We start from the raw sequence: 16,784 nt of genomic DNA on the forward strand, positions 1-16,784 counted from the left end.
ATCAGTGTAGCATCATCCCATCAGTTTGTGTGTCCAATCTTCATACATTTGTCATTAATCTCATCCTCCATGTTGAATTTTTACCTCATCAAAGGTCAAAACCTCTTGCAGTCTTCTCTCAGCTTAACCTACAGTCTAACACGTTTGTGAAGGTGAACTCTTGTGCCTGAAGAGCCTTGATTTATATAGAGGGATGGACCAGATTTAACGACTACAAGCTCTGCCTTCTTATTAAATTGTATAGAACCCTACACATATTTTGAATCTTTGAGGTCTTGTCATAAAAAAAAGTATTCACTAAGACATTATAGAAGAAAGTAAATGCTTTGGAATGGGTAAGTTTTCCTTTTTTTCAAGACTAGGAACCAGCATTTGCCTACTTGGTTTTTAGCCAGCAATGTGGCTGAGTAGAACTCTGTACAAGTAGAACATTTAGAAATCTTTTCCAGAGATAAATATTTAAATAGGAGATGCTGACATGGATCCAGCTGATACAGCTGTGGGTTTTCTTCCATTCAAGTTGGTGGGGTTTATCTTTGTTCTTTTGTGATATGTTCTTCTCCAGCTACCAATCTGAGAAAGTAGGAGGTTTAAACATGATGAGGGCTCTAAGGAAATAAGTAATAGAGTTGTTTTTGCCATTCCTGCTGGGACTACTTCAGTGTTTTTACTCTAATCCTAGTGCTTTAGTAACATAAATAGAGATTATGTGTAAGAGTACAAAAGAAGTTAAGCTACAGACTTTCCTTCCCCTTGTGAGCACAGACTGGCAACACCCTGGTCATGAATCTTCCAAATGTAGGAAATCAGGGGAGCATAAAGGAGGTTTCTTGTGGGTGATGTTGGCTGAGTTTCTTTTGAACTACAGTCACTCAGGTAAATAGCAAAGAATTAGCAATGCTTGAGGGAGCATTGATTGCAAAAACCTGTTTAATGGAAGAGGCATAAAAGAAGAACCAGGGAAAAACAGGTCCACTGATAAATGAGGGAGATGATCAAATTAACAAGAATTTTATAATGGCGGGGTTAATGAACTGTTATCTTTTACCAGTCACCCTGAAGAAAAAAGCAAAGAAGTATGAGCAATATGCATTATTAAGGACTTAGATAATAGAAATAGTTATAGAAGTAATAGAATAATATTGTAAAATTTTTAGGAGGAGATTTAAGAGACAGGAAAAACAAAGTCGTGTTGAAATCTCCATCTCTCCCATCCTTCAAATTTAAGAAACTAAGTGTTTGGGAAAGCTAAGAAAAAGTGCTGCAGTGAAAGAGCCTTGTTCAAAGGCTGATGAAGATAACAATGTCCATTAACAGTGAGAGAGTCCCTGACTTCAATGAGTTTGGACTCAGACCTGGGCAGGTGAGCAGGTTACGTGTGTTCTCAGTCCTGCAAAGTGATGAGAACTCTGGACTCTGTCCAAAAAAGCACTTAAACGTGTGATAAATTTTAAGTATAAAAGTTACTTTCTTATCTGCCATGTGACTCTGAATTTGCTTGTAGTTAAACAAGTGCTTTGTTGAACTTGGGCCTCACTGCCGTGCAGTTTTCAAGACTGGCCCCATCTGAACTCAATATTCCCACCTTCTGAGCTTTATAGAATGAAATTAGAATGAAATTGTTGGTATCCAGTGCACGGGAGCTGAAGTGTTTTGCAATAAGCCTTTCCCAACAGGGAAGGAATGAACTAGATCCATAAATACATTGTTACAAGAGAAGAATTCAAATGAAGCTTGTTCATTTTGCAGAGGATTCATCCTTTTTTTTTTTTTCTTTAAAAATAATAATAAATAAATAAATAAATTCCATGTGTCCAAAGAAGGAAACCATCAGATTCTGATCAAGGAAAAATGCAGGAAAAAAAAAAAAAAAAAAAGTAATTAGTTCTCGTACTAATACTCTGTAGAATAGCTGCAGTTCTCGACATACATTATAAGTGAACACTGAAACCACTGTTTCTGGGGGCATAGGTTTATACCTGCCTTAAGATAAGAAAATTGCTGATGTTTTTTTACTCATTGTCACACAAAAAGGTTTCTGCATTCAAATCACAAATGCACAAAACAGACAAGAGTAAGAACTACAAGAATGCTTTATAGCATGATACTTATTTTATACATAGAACTAACAGAATCATGATTGCTAATTAGGAAGGGGACAATTCCTTAGCTAGGAGGACATTTCTATTCAAATTAATGCATTCCCACATTCAAAAAGAATTAAAATTATTAACCTTTCCATACTCCAGTTAGCAATCATATTTCCTAGCACCTCAACATACAAATTCAGAAGATATTTATGCACTGCCTGGAAAATGATTTGTATAAACAGTTTTTCTTTTATAAATTGTCTTAGAAATAAGACAGCCAGACTTTCAGCTGTTGGCAAGAGGTAATTCAAATCACTACAGTCCTTCTCATCCAGTTGTCTGCTTATGGAGGAGAAGGGATACATAGGCACCTTGTGTCCCCAGCAGGTTAAGGCTGCTAGAACTGGAGGGTGTTTTGTCTATGGATCTTGGCTCTTCCTAAAATGTGGGCTTTCCAGCAATGCATTAGAGCTGTTCTTGGTAGGAAGAATGTTGAAAGTTTCCCATGGAACTGAAGTTGTGAACATAGTGGGTGCTCTGTGGCTTCTGGCACTGGTGGCTGACAGTCAGCAAATCCCTTCCCTCTGCTACCATCCTCCTGGCCAGAATGGAAATTGGAGACAAACCCACTTCTCTCCAGCTGTAGTGGTTGTGCTATATGCTCTTTTATTATTATTATTATTTTTATTTTATTTTTTTTAAACTCCACAGGCCTATGAGGAAGGACCTGTGTTAATGCCTAGATGTCTCTGGCTTTGTCACTGTGTTGTAGATCTGCTGTGTTACCAGACCTCTGACATCTGTTTAGTGATGAAGGACCACGTATCTCATACACTAAAAGAAGGCCTCAGTCCTGCAAGACTGTTTTCACCCTCTTCCCCTTACTTTCATTTCCAGTAACTCATCTCCAAGACAGAACAACCTTTCTTGCTTCCTGTTTCCTATTATTTTACAGGAAATCTAAGTAGTAATTAAGTTCGCTAAGAACATGTACTAAAAGGTAGTCCTGCTGAAAAGCAGAAAAACTTGAGCAGCTTTAGCAAAGGCCAGAAACGTATGCAGTTTTTCTGAGCAGTGGGACTCGTGGAAACAGATTTCCTCCTACAAGAAGTCTCAAGTTTAGTCTCAATATTAGCTTCATGTGAAATGTGAGTTTTCTGGGAGTGGACAAATGGATATAAATTACACTGAGTTTTATACCATGAGTCTTTTTTAGAAGTCATCTAATGATTTGTCTGCTTGCATGTATTAAGAGTGCTGTAGAACACAAGGTTGATTCTTAACAGTCTAAGAGAAATGGGCTGATTTAACTCCCTACTATTTCGAATATCTGACCATCGAAGGAGCTATTCCTTCCTGCCCAACATGACTTTTATTTTTCAAGCAACCTTCTCATGAAATGATTGTATAGTTTCTCTGTGAGAAATATTAATTCATTTCCACTTTTTTTTTTTTTTGTTAGAAGTGCTCTCAAAGAGAATCTCAGAAATTACTTTTCTTTCTAGAGTGGCAGAAAGAGCTTTCACCAACATGCACTATCATTGTTACCTGATCTGAAAGCAAAGCGACACTATAAATTTTTGGAATAAAATTTGACTTACATATTACTTTTTTATGTGTATTATTTACACTGAATTCACTGATCTAAATTTCTAAAATAACTGATATATATTGCTTATCCAAATTCATCTTAACTTTCTATTTGAACTCTTATTTTGGTATTCCCCCGATGACATTTGTAATTTCTGTTGTAGACCTTGTTTGACAGTCGTGTGCTTTTAAACATCAACACATACATGAGTCTGGGGAGATAGTTCAGATAACATGGTAATATGAGTAGGAGAGACACATTGCATGCATTCATAAAAGCCATTCATTAAAATGTTGGTGTCTTTCTCCCCACAATACAGGGCACAGTTTATTTCAACACACCATGAAGACTGAGTGTTGAAGCTTAAGCAGTGCTAAAGCAAGTTCCTCATGTTTAATTTCTAGGTAAAGCTTTTCTGAGGTATTATGGATGCATCTACTAGAACCCCCATTTGCATTTTTGAAATTACCCACATCTGGACATTATCTGCAGGCCTGATTCTAAAAGATTTGAGTCCTCATGCTTTGTAACACACTTGGTAATTTCAAATACTATTTTTTATTTCTACTTGAAAACAGATAAACCAACAGTTTAAGTAATATTTCTCTAACAGAAAAAGGCAGTATACATCCCAGTTTTTCCATCTCACTCTAGATGATAATTTTTATGCAGCTAATTTTGATGATCTTGGTTAGGGATTTTATGATTTCAGAATATTTTGAAGGAGTTCTAAATGTGACAGAGCAGAGAATATAAAGGCAAGCCCTCTGCAGAGAGATGCTAATAAGACAGTATGTGTAAAACTTACACCTAGAAACTGTATTGATCAGAGAAGATCACCTTAATCATATATGAAAGAATGCCAATAGTAGTTAAACATAAAGAATGATTAGTAGAAAGTGGAATGATGCTTACATATTACATAAAAGTATAAACCAAGGGTCTGGAAATTTTACAAAGATAATAACTACACAAAAGCAGTACCAAACATTTCCAGAAGTACATAACTTAAGAACAATGGTACTGTGATAAAATTTTTCAGCGTGGTTTTTGAGCCTTTAGGGAAAGACAGAAATAAGGATTGTAATAGTAATGTAATAAAAATTAACTAAAGAAGCAGTGAAATGAAGTTACAGGCCAAGATGAGGACACACACTTGTTTACATGTCTTACATAACAGCGGTAGGGATGCGTGTAACACAGGATCTCTTCTGTTGCTGTTTTGTTACAAGCCTGAACTAGACTTGGCAAAAGGATGAATATATTATTTGGCAAAGGCTTCAGTTAATTCAAAAGCTGTCTTGGCTTCAATGTAAGTTACAATAAAACATGCTAATTTTGAAATCCCTAGGGAAGAAATATTCTGGGAAGGATATTATTTTGCTTGGAAACTTATTTTTTGAATAAAGAAAACATTTTGTACTTAAAATACTAGAAGATAGAATAACAGCAAACTAGAAAATGAAAGAATAATTGTGTAAGTCATAACTAATTCATTACAAAACGGCATTCCCTTGAATATTTTTAGCATCACTATTGAGAACATGAGAGTTCAGGAAAACACCTGTGCTCTTGAGGAGAAGCATACCAATAGGAAGAGGAAGATTAGAGGGCTTTTGGCCATATCAGCTGAAGTGAGTTCTGTTTGCTGAGAAGGCCAGGGTTGCAGAATCAGAAATATCACCAGATGAGGTCTATTTTGTTTTTCTCAGCAAGTGTCTTTCTCTACTCCCACCCCCTTCCCCCAGCCTCTGGTTTAGCTTGTACGGTGGTCTGCTTTCCCTCCCATGCTCTCATTAACAAGATCTTCAGTTCATGCTTGCATCTCTCACTTAGTATAGCTGCTGTCACCAATAATATATTCTCTTTGATTCCATTCCTCACTTTCTTCCCTCCATGGCCATCCAGATGACATCAGGAAATTTGCATTTCTATCTTAAGAGTGCACAACACAGGAACAACGAAGATAATTCATGACACACGCAACTGGGAATGGCATCACAAGCAAGTCTTATTTGACATACATGCAGGCATGACTTACAAAGCTCTTTTGGCAAAAGCACTGCTCCCAGATCAGTCATATTTCTCATATGATTTTAGCCATTCAGCTAGGGATTTCAAAGCAATCTCTGCATACCTTTAGCAAAAAGGCATGAAATACGCTGATTTTTGCCATCTTACTCCCACCCCCAGAGGGATTAACATGCAAACACATTTTTTAAAAATTAAACAAACAGACAATATTGGAAATGTTAACATATCTGTACAATACATGTTATTGTGCACATCTTTGACATCAAAAGGGGTTTCAGGCATGCCTATATTACTCAACATGAGACATTTGTTGATTGGAAAGCTAGTGTTTGGTTCTATTTTTCATATCTTTCATTTTTCAAGTTAAACCGTGTATTTGATTTAGAACACTGCTTGAAACAATTTTTTGTCTTGGTACATTATTTGGTTCAGAATATTTTCTATATGTCACTGGTTGCATCCAAGAGCCTCATCAGCCTGCCAACATAAGGCTAAAGCAACCAAAGCATTTAGTCACTACAGGACAGACAGGTGTGACTAAAATTAATCTTCTACTGGTTTTTATGCTTAAGCTGGTGACAGAGCACAAAGCATCTTCAAAGAGTCAAGCCACAATTTCGATGTACATTCTCTGGCAGATGTTGCTTCTTAGATTATTCAGTAAAACAAGAGACTTATCCACTTTGTTTCTCCAACATATGTTGATTAATTTTTAAATAAAGATTGCTAGAATGATGTCTTTGTACTTCCCAGACTCATAATAATATAATGGATGACTTGTCAGCAGAAGGGAGTAATGAGTCACAAATGGTGTGACAATAGGGAAAACACGTCAGCTTATGAGAGGATTAAATCTGAGGTGATGCTCTTTGCCAGTGAGGAAGATTTGACAGCAGGTGCAAAGCAAATCAAAAATTATAACCTGATAAGAAAGTTAAAGACAAACAGTCCTAATACAGCCACACTTCAGATGTCCAGTATTCAAAAAGTAAAGATCTAGCTCAAATACTATATAAATACAGGTGAGCTCAGTGTGAGGAGTAAAAGGTAATTGTATCAACAGACATAAGACCCCTAAAGGATGACAAATAAAGAACTTCTTTTTGATCACAAACAATTAGCAGCTGGCTGGTGTCCCACAGCATGAAGACTGGCATTTTTTATTTATTTATTTATTTTTTTTTACATTTTATTCTAATGAATGCCACTGTGGAAATAACACTATTATTTATGTAGGCCCCAGTCAAAGACAGCCTTTAATCTTATCAGCAGGAATTTTGACCCCAACATACGGCTGAGGCAAATAGGCTAGTAAGATTAAAAAGTGATTAGCTGCTCACAGCCGTGGTTTGAGAAAAGCATTTGTGCGTGCAAAGAGCACATTGCGTATGTTCTGGGGACACCCAGCTGAAGCTTTTCTAGTAGCATTCCTCTGAGAAGGAGGAAGGAGAAAAGGGAAGTACCTACCCAACTAGGTAGCTTCCCCAGGGACAGTGCAGGCACTTGGGAATGGTAGAAACAGGCAAACACAAAACGATCCAAAAGAGCAAGCGGTTCAAAATTACTTTCTTCTGCTTCTCCCTTTGTTTGCCTTGCAAAGACCAGGTTGGTCATGCTGATAACTATTTCAGCAGATTAAGAAAGTGTAGCTCAAGCTATGCAGACTTCACACCGTTCACTTACTCATCCTTTGGAAGCTTTGTAGCAATGCAAAGAAATCACCAAGAAAATAAAATTATGCACTTCCACTTTGGATGTGTATTGTATTTATTAATCTCAACAGGAAATGTGATGAAAAGCAAACGAAAAATGGAAGCGAGGCTACCAACAATACAGTGATTTCTTTTGGTGAAAGGCTATATGGTCACTAAAGCTTAGTTTTCCTTTCTGTGTTGCAGAATCTCCTGGAGTGATATATTTACTTGTAATAGCTTCAGAAATGATCTTTTCTTTAGTAGCTGTGCATTTTAAGCTGTTCTGCTTTTCTTTTTTTTTCTCTTGAAAATGTAGTCCTCTGTATAATACACTGTTTGTTTTAATTTACTGCATGGCTACCTTTACCTGACCAAAGGCAAAGGTCTAGCTGAAACAATACTGAAAAAGCTGTGCTCGAATGTTTTACACTTAAAAACTCTTTTTCCAAACCCCTTTCATAACTTTTTTTTTTTTTGCACAGACATTTAAAATTCTTAACTTTGTTTGACCTTGAAAAATCCTTAGTCTTTTAAGTTTTTGCTCTAATTTTTATGCACGGAAGAACCATAATTATTGAAAATAGAGGAAAAGCCTTAAATAAATCATGTGCCTTGCTATTTTAGCCTTCTTACACAGTTCTGCAGTATTATTTGTAGTCTTTCTTCTGCTTTATAAACATGATTATGTTGAGGAAAACTGGAGTGGTTTAGAGAGTTGCTGCCCAATCACTCCATTGGAACACCCCAGCTAAGCAGCTTTTGCTGGCTGTGTGAAGGCTTTGAGCGCACTCAGAGAAGTTAGCCAGATTATTCTGAAACACCTTCAGTGGTAATTTAAATTAATTTGGCTGACTGCCTTGAAACAGGCTAAAAAAATTCCCTGAGTCCATCGAGAAACACCACGTCTGGGAAGGCTGGCTGCACAGACTCATAGAACAAGCATCTGTTTAGCTACACCATCACAGAGAGGCAAGTCAAATTGCCTTCACAAAGCCATCAGTGTTCCCATGCATACATCCACTCTGAAATACATTTCTACTGACGTTTTTGTTTTATTTGTCATCAGGGACTCTGTTCTTTATGTTAACAGATACATGTTTGATATGTAGCATTTGAAAGAGTTTTCATTGGGTATTATTTATCTCAAGTCAAAGGAAAATAATACATAACCAGGTACATCCTGGTCAAAGCAACATCCCCTAACATTAATTACAATCCATAAAAGCCTGTGGCACATATACCAGTCCATAACACAACATTCATCCCCATTTTACTTAATTAGAGATTAATTAGAGATGCCTGTTGATTCTGTATTTTTCCCCATGAAAATACACTGAAAAATTATGTCTTATTTTCTCTTTTAGACACCTATAAAATTACAGGGTTATATTTCCAGTTGCACCATTAACTATGTTATTTAAAACTTAGCTTGTGAACTTGCATAAAATCAAAAGAAAAAAAAAAAAAAAGATAGTAGTTGCAGATAATTATTAAATCATTAGAGGACTAGACCCTTACCTGTGGTGAAGATCCAGACCCTATTGATATGATTTGGCGATGTCACCATTTACTTGTCACTGCTTTAAGAACAAGCTAGTCTTCCGCATTGTGTTAAACTGTCCTTCCCAGAGCTTGGTTATGGGGAGACAGATCTCCAGCAGGTTAGATCCCTTCTGTAATAAAAAAAAACAAACAACAAACAATTTAAAAAGTCATCTGAGTTTGAAGGCTGAAGTGTTTTGACATTATAAGTTTGTCCATATATGTATACTTTAATAAAAATAATACAAAAACACTATTTAATTCACAATTCTTAACTCTCAAACATAGTATATTTTCATAGCTTTTTGCCCAGCACTTGAATACTACATGATGTTCTCTGTTCTGAAAAGGATAAATCCCCAGTTTTTACAGTGATGTAAGCACCTGTGTATTCACACCACCTTGAGAGTGGCTGAAGGTGCACAGAAGTCTTGGCACACCTTCCCATATCCTTGCACATTTTACAACAAATATTCTTGACACAGGAAAGGCCAGTCACATGCTATAATTACCTAGAGGTGTTTGTGTTTGACACACAACAAGGGGTGCCAAAAATTTAAGTTTCTTAGACCAGCCCAAAGGTATCATTGAATGCATATAGCACTGCAGAAGATATTGATCCCCATTGTGGAGATGTTAGAACGCATTAAACAGAGTCCTGTACAAAGCCCATGTATGGAGGCACCTTTAACTTAAGAAAACATCTGATTCAACATCCTAGAAGTACAATTTGGCCTGGAATCAAAAAAAAAAAAAGAACAAATTCTCCTCTACCTGCCTTACCAACCAAGACATTTTACTTGTCATTTGCAATACCAAACCAATGTCACATGTACTTCTTTTTTCTTCCAACAAAGTTATCAAACCGGCTTTGATATTTATTGCTGCTGATGTATAAAGAAAAATTGCTGTGGGGTGTTCATACTATCTCAAACTTAATTTGCAGCACAGGCTGCAAAGCTCACAAAAACATCATTTCTTCCTTATAGCAAATTGAATTCCCACTGGATTTCTTGCATTTTCTTTCCTCCTCTCCAGAGAAGTTAATGGGGTGCATCTCCCATTCAAGTTTTTCATCCAGAGCTCCAGCTCTGCCCTGCACTTCTGTTAAGTCTCCTTGAGTAGAGGAAGTTCTGTTCCAAGGCGAATTATCTTCCTTGGAGGATCCTCAAATGGACAAGGAAAAGGGGTCTCTCTAAGAGCCTGTGTTTGAAAGCCCACATGTACACTCTCTCAAGTGGTTGACTTGTATAGTTGTAAAAGATAAGGATGATGCTGAAGTAAAAGAGCCTTCTAAGGAGAAATCTCTGCTTTCAGCATTGGTAAAAGACATTCAGCATGAGGACTGAAAACACTTCGGGCCTTACTCTGAAAGTTAAGAAAAGAAATTATGTGGTACATCTGTTCATTTTTGAAACTATTTCAAATGTATATTTTGCTAGTAAAATGTTTTACTGTTAATACACATCTTGAGGATTCTAAAAACATCTGAATCCTTAGATTCTTTAAAAAAGTTCATATTGATCCAAGTGTGGCAAGTATTGCAAGAAGGGTTCATTTTAAATTATGCAGTGGAATCAGCTTGAAAATTTCAAAGCACATCATGAGATGCTTTGAAAATGTTTCACTCAACCTTCCTACAGCTGAAAACTCCCTCCATTCTGATTTTGCATAAACAAGCTCACCCTGTCCATACTGAAGTTGTAAGGACTACCAAAAAAGTGCTAATGAGGACTTATTTTTTGTGAGTGCAGATATCTCCTAACAAAGAATTTTACTAGTCTGACAAGGTCACTTCGATATAAGCATTCCAACATCTGTCAGCCTGTAATGACTTCTTCTGATCAATAATGACATGGCCAGGTTTGAAACTGGCAACCTAGAGGCAAAAGGCTTTGTACCCTGTTACTAATCTCCTGAGCTTTCCAGCCTCCTCTGAGGTGCTGCTTTCTAATGAATACATTCTACATTCAAAATGACAAATGGCTTCAATTAAAGAGAGATCTTTGGGAAAACATTCCCATTGTTGAGCGGGCAACCCTACGGTATTACTCATTTATTCTTTTAGGCCAGTGGAGTTAATATGTCAGCTCTGTAAATTAAATGTTTCTGTGTGACTCATGAAGAAAGATGCCTAGGAGCCACATCACCCTGGGACACCAGCAGCTCCTCCTGCACTCAGGATGAGGTGAGAAGCATGGGTTGGACAAGGCTGGGAGAAAGGTGTGCCTTCATGAGTGCTGTTATTTACAAAATTGAAGCTGTGCCTCTATAAAGACATTATACAGCTGTTACAAGTGTCAATTATAAAGACAGCAAGGCTTTGCAGACTGCAATAGCAAGGGAACTGAGTGAGCTCAGTCACCAGGGGAGAGAAAGTCAGCTGCTTCAAAGGCGCAGAACTGAGGTAGGAAGGGCAACCCCTGCCAAACTGAGCATTTCAGAAGGAGTTTTGCTTCTTTTCCCTCATCAGATTATTGTTCCTACTGTTACCTGGTGCTGTGGAATACAAGCTCTTTCTTTCAGCCCTGGTTGCTGGCAGCAGATGGAAAGCTAGTGCAGGGCCCAAATGCACAATAACCTGCTTTGTGTGCCACACAGGCCTCCTGGCCACTTCTTCAATGGCTTGCTTTTCAAAGTTAAGCCTTTAATTCAGGTATTCAGGGTCCAGCCTTGACATTCTGTCTCAGGCCTGAGGTCAGGTGAAAGCTCTGCAGATCACAATATTCCCTGCAGATACACACTGCATGCAGCCTGAAGTACACATGAGCCTAGGAGCAGCAGCTCCACAAAGAAGTGAAGAATCAGGAAGATAGACTATACTGAAAGAATTAAAGATCCTTACCTTGATTTTAAGCAACAAATAAACAAAAATCAAAGCACATCATTGTGGTAGGGCAACAGGAAATGCAGCAAAATTTACTTGCTCCCACAACTCGATTAAGTGTAAACTTTGCTGCTTAAGCACACTTGAGCGAGCTGAATGGGGGCAGAAGACGACTTTATAGCAACACTGAAGCTTTTGGGCCTGAGCTCTTCATTGCTGAGGCTTATGGAGGATTTGCATCCACACTGCAGCCCCCTAAATCCTCACAGTTACTCAGGCTGTGACACCAGTTCTCCCAGCATGACCTTGTCCAGCCCCACCAGCTTCCACCCTACTTCTGTCTCACATGCCATTGGAACAGCTTCACTCAGCGTATGCTGCCCTGAGCTCCACTGTGCAAAGAGGTCTTCATCTTGCTCTTCACCTTTCTTAGAAGTGCCCCAGCCTTGCTATATCAGGTCACCATTTGAATCGTTGCTGGTTTGCAGGCCTGTTATCTGTGCATTACAATTCACTAGCGTCTTAAGCTTAATAATGAGAGGCAATTTGTGTATAGTTTTAGCATCTGAGCTGTTCTAAAATGGCTCATAACTTCTACTAGCATAAAAGGCACAGACCCAGAAGACTGTGGGAAAGCAGACCAGAAATTTTAAAGTAGTTAGAAGCTAGTCTGGAAGGCTATATTGTCTGTAAAAATACTCTCAGGCAAAAAAGACTGTAAAAAAGACTCTCAGGCAAGAAATAACATGATAGCATTGGGACCTCTTCTATTTGTGATGTTGCAGTGAAATAAAAGCTTTCACTCCCCCTCTCCATATTGTTGTTAGAGTTTTCTATAATTTGACTTCAGTAACAGGTCATCCCAGTGACCGGACTCACTAATTTCCATCTTCCTCTTCTCTTTCAAGTTCAGGGGCTGCCAACTCCATACTCACCTCAGCTCTCTGTAAAGCTTTGAGAGGTCATATTGATAGAGTTCAATTCGTATCAAGCAGGTTTTTTTTGTTTTGTTTTGTTTTTTACCTAATGAGCTTCAACAGAAACGAGTCAGAAATACTAAAAGGACAAAAGATGATTCTTGTTGTCAACTGAATATCTGAAGAGGGCCCTGTATAGCTGAACCGATGCTGTTCTGCATCCCTATTATGTTCATTTCCATAGGAGCCCAGAGAATAAAACTGCATTATCAGTTCAAGTGGGATCCTAACCAACTGAAATCCTCTAGACTTTCTCACTTGATTATACTTTAAATTCAGAAAAATTAGTATCTACAGGTCTTGTTCATTAGCAGTAATGCCATTATTAAAGAGATTCTTTAAGTGGGAGAGCATTTATGCAAATTGAATATCTACAATGACACAAAATTAGGTGTTACAATAGCACATGCTAAACGTTCAGGTATTGCTATATTCATAAATGTGAAATTAACTACCTCAACTTTCACTAGGAAAGCTCTACCTATCATATAATCAAGTGGCAAAAGTTTTTAGTACTAAAAAGCAGTGAACAAATAGTAAAAGACCACACACTTTAGTCTTTTTTTTTTTTCCTGTGTGTCATGCTCTGTGGTTTCTAATTGTAACAAAGTCAAATACACAATAAAGCTTTCCACTAATGATTTAAGATTCAACACAATGGGGGAACAGTTTGACTTTTGGCCTGGCTTCTTGTTTGTGTACAAAGTGATTCTACACCATACCATTGACTGAATACAGGGTGTCCAGCACAGTAAACATCAGCCTCCGTTCAAATGAGAACTTCAGAGGTTCATCCAGCAATCCATTATATCACTCAGTTTAATATGTCTACCACCTGCAGCACTACAGTAGGCAGATATAAAACCTTGACCTGAAGGGGTTTTCTCATTCTGACATTGAAGATCTGGTGCTTAAAAGCTAGCTTAGCAAGCTTTCTTTGTGCTATAATTTATTTTAGCTTTGTTACAAATTTGATTTCTATGATACTTCTCTTCTACTGTTCGAAATACTGAGGAGTCTGTTCAGATTTACAGGTCACTGATCTGTGCTGAAAGTATCTATTATGATAAGCACAGGAATGAATGGAAAGGAAAATTGTCTATCAGCACTTCCAGAGGGGTGAAGTTCTCAAGAACATCAATCTTGAAAGTTATAAAACAGCTACATTTTGCAAGCGCAGGTCTGAGAACATTTCCCCATCAGCTCTAGTAAATTACACCATACTTGGGTGTATGTCACTATATTGTCATAGACAGAAACAAGGCATCTGCAGAATTTGAGAGTGAGAGAAATGAATGCCAGTGATAAGACAGCAATTCAATGGTAAATGCATTCACTTCCATTTGGAAGCAACTACACAAAACAGTCTGAACTGCAATTCGGAGATGTTGGGAACATCCAGAGTGCTTTAGCCTGAAGAAGCACCAGAGAGTATACGGTTACTTAAATAGCAGTTCAAACAGAAAAGAGGTTATTCAAAGGCTTAAGGTAATTTAAGGATTTTCTTGAGGCTTACACTGCTATTGCCATGGCACCTGCTTTATTGTTCACCACTGCTTTTCACATCATTTTTATAAAGATGATTCAAAGCTCTAACCTTAACAGAAAAAGGTAAAAACAAACAAACAACCAAAAAAACACACAACAACAAAAAAAACATACTTTATATGGATTGATGCAAACTTTTGCACAAGCTTCAGTCCTATAGTTTTGTATTGCATGTACTGGTATGGCTAATTGGGTAATTGATACGACCTGGAGTACGAAGACAAAAAGTCAACCTGTTGGCTAGCTTGTTTGTCTCCATAAATGCATTCTCAGAGTTAGGACTCAGAGGACATATTTTTTGAAATTCTATTTTATTCTTGTAAATTCTGCAGAGTTAGCAAGAGAAGCACAAGGGACTGTCCTGGCTCTGACATTGTGCCAGACACTGCAGAATCTTCATCAAGCCCAGCTCTGTACTTCAGCTGCACCTTAGCACCTGCGATCAGGATTACTGGCAACAACTGCTGATTTATTTGATTGTTATTATACTTGGGCATGGTCTCCTTCCATGTCTGTCAGCACTTAACACACAATAATTGTTAATTGTAATTAGTAACCACCACTATACCTGTGCCAAAAAAAAAAAAAAGGCACTATCAGCATGTACAATTTGGTTTTACTCAGGTGGGCAGCCAAGTTCCACCATGGCCACTCTCTCACTCCCCCTCCTCAAAGAAGAGCAGGGAGAAAATATGATGAAAACGGTTGAGATAAGGATAGAGATCGCTCAACAATTATCATGATGGGCAAAACAGACTCAGAGTAGGGAGACAGTAAGGTTTATTGCCTATTACTAACAAGCTAGAGAAGTGAGAAATGAAGGAAAAAAAAAACAAAAACAAATATGTCTTCCCCCCATCTACCTCCTCCGCCCAAACAGCACAGGGGCTGAGGTCAGTCTATAGCACTTTGCCTCCACCGATCCTCCTTGGTCACTCTCTGCCCCTGCTCCACATGAGGTTCCTCCCATGGGATGCTATCCTTCCTGAACTGATCTTGTGTGGGCTTCCCACAGGCAGCAGCTCTGTAAGAACTGCTCCCACATGGCTCCGTACCACAGGGTCCATCCCCCAGGAGCAAACTGCTCCAGCACAGGTACCCCACGGGTGGGTGGCAGCTCCCCCCAGACCCCCTGCTCCTGCGTGGGCTCCTCTCCACAGGCTGCAGCTCCGGCCCGGGGCCTGCTCCTGTGGGGGCTCTCCATGGGCCGCAGCCTCCTCCAGGCCACATCCACCTGCTCCACCGGGGGCTCCTCCACACATGGGGGGGCTGCAGCGTGGAGATCTGCTCCATGTGGGACCCATGGGCTGCAGGGGGACAGCCTGCTCCACCAGGGGCCTCTCCACAGCCCGTAAAGGAACTTTGGCTCCAGCACCTGAAGCACCTCTCCCCCTCCTTCTGCACTGACCTTGGTGTCTGCAAGGCTGTTTCTCACTCCTCTCACTCTCCCAGCTGCTGCATGGCAGTGTGTTTTTTTTTTTTTCCTCCCCTTTCTTAAGTCTGCTCTCACAGAGGTGCAAACAACATCCCTTATTGGCTCAACTCTGGTCAGCAGCAGGGCCCTTACCTACCATGGGGCAGCTTCTAGATTCTTCTCACAAAAGCCACCCCTACGGTCCCCTGCTACCAAAATCTTGCCACGTAAACTCACTACAACATTGAAATGTCTCAGGGATTTATCTGAGAGAGCTGACAATGTAATTGTGCTGCTGAAAAGCAGGGCTAATTACCATAGAAAAAACAGGGTCATACTCCAACCACCACATATCTGCTGCTGAAGGCCAGGAAGCTTGTGGCTGGTACAAGCAACAGCCAGTCAGTTTTGTGATCAAAACACCCATAAATTAAAGGAGTAGTTGCTATCGTGTAATTAAATTCCCTTATTTTTTTTATGTTTAGGAAGTAGCTTGGGAAATAGAAGGTGAAGTAAACAATGACATTACCAGTATGAAGGAACAGGGCGGGGGAGGAAAACAAGGTGGCAAAAGCAAAAATGTTGTTTACAACTTGAACGTTGTAACTTTCAGTACTTACCCATATTTACAGCTGAATCAGAGATGACTGCTCTTTCCCTGCGTGATACCTTGTCTCTAAATTGGAGAGATGTGGATTTGACTGATGAACCTCCCAGGGAGAAGGCGTTGGTTGGATGGTTGCATTCAAAGAATTGTGGTCAACAGCTCGAAAACCAGGTGGAGGTCAGTAACGAGGAGGCGGTATTGGGACCAGCACTATTTAACATCTTTGCCAGTGACTTGGACACTGAAATTGAGTGCACCTGTAGCAAGCATGCTGATGACACTAAGCTGTGTAGTGTGGTTGGCCCACTGTGGGGAAGGGCCGGCATCCAGAGGGACCTGAACAGGCCTGAGAGGTAGGCCTCTGTTCAACCAGGCCACGTGCAAGGTCCTGCACTGGGGATGGGGCACTCCCAAGTACAAATACAGGCCAAATACATGCAGAAAGCCAAACACATCCTGG

General features: G+C 39.2%; 1 protein-coding gene across 2 annotated transcripts in view; it reads right to left on the reverse strand.

Annotated features, from left to right (window-relative positions):
- CCSER1 (coiled-coil serine rich protein 1) overlaps window positions 1-16,525 on the reverse strand; it is a 682,619-nt gene extending 666,094 nt beyond the window's left edge. The window contains exons 1-2 of one of the 2 annotated variants that reach the window (XM_072037036.1): window positions 16,338-16,525; window positions 8,928-9,082 (exon numbers count right to left, since the gene is read on the reverse strand). The gene's annotated coding sequence lies outside the window, so the exon portion shown is untranslated. The remainder of the gene's footprint in view (window positions 1-8,927; window positions 9,083-16,337) is intronic. The other variant, XM_072037037.1, reaches the window with a different exon arrangement.
- Between the last annotated feature and the right edge of the window lie 259 nt (window positions 16,526-16,784).

This window comes from Anas platyrhynchos, chromosome 4 (genome assembly GCF_047663525.1).
Source record: "Anas platyrhynchos isolate ZD024472 breed Pekin duck chromosome 4, IASCAAS_PekinDuck_T2T, whole genome shotgun sequence".
Taxonomy (NCBI): Eukaryota; Metazoa; Chordata; class Aves; order Anseriformes; family Anatidae; genus Anas; species Anas platyrhynchos.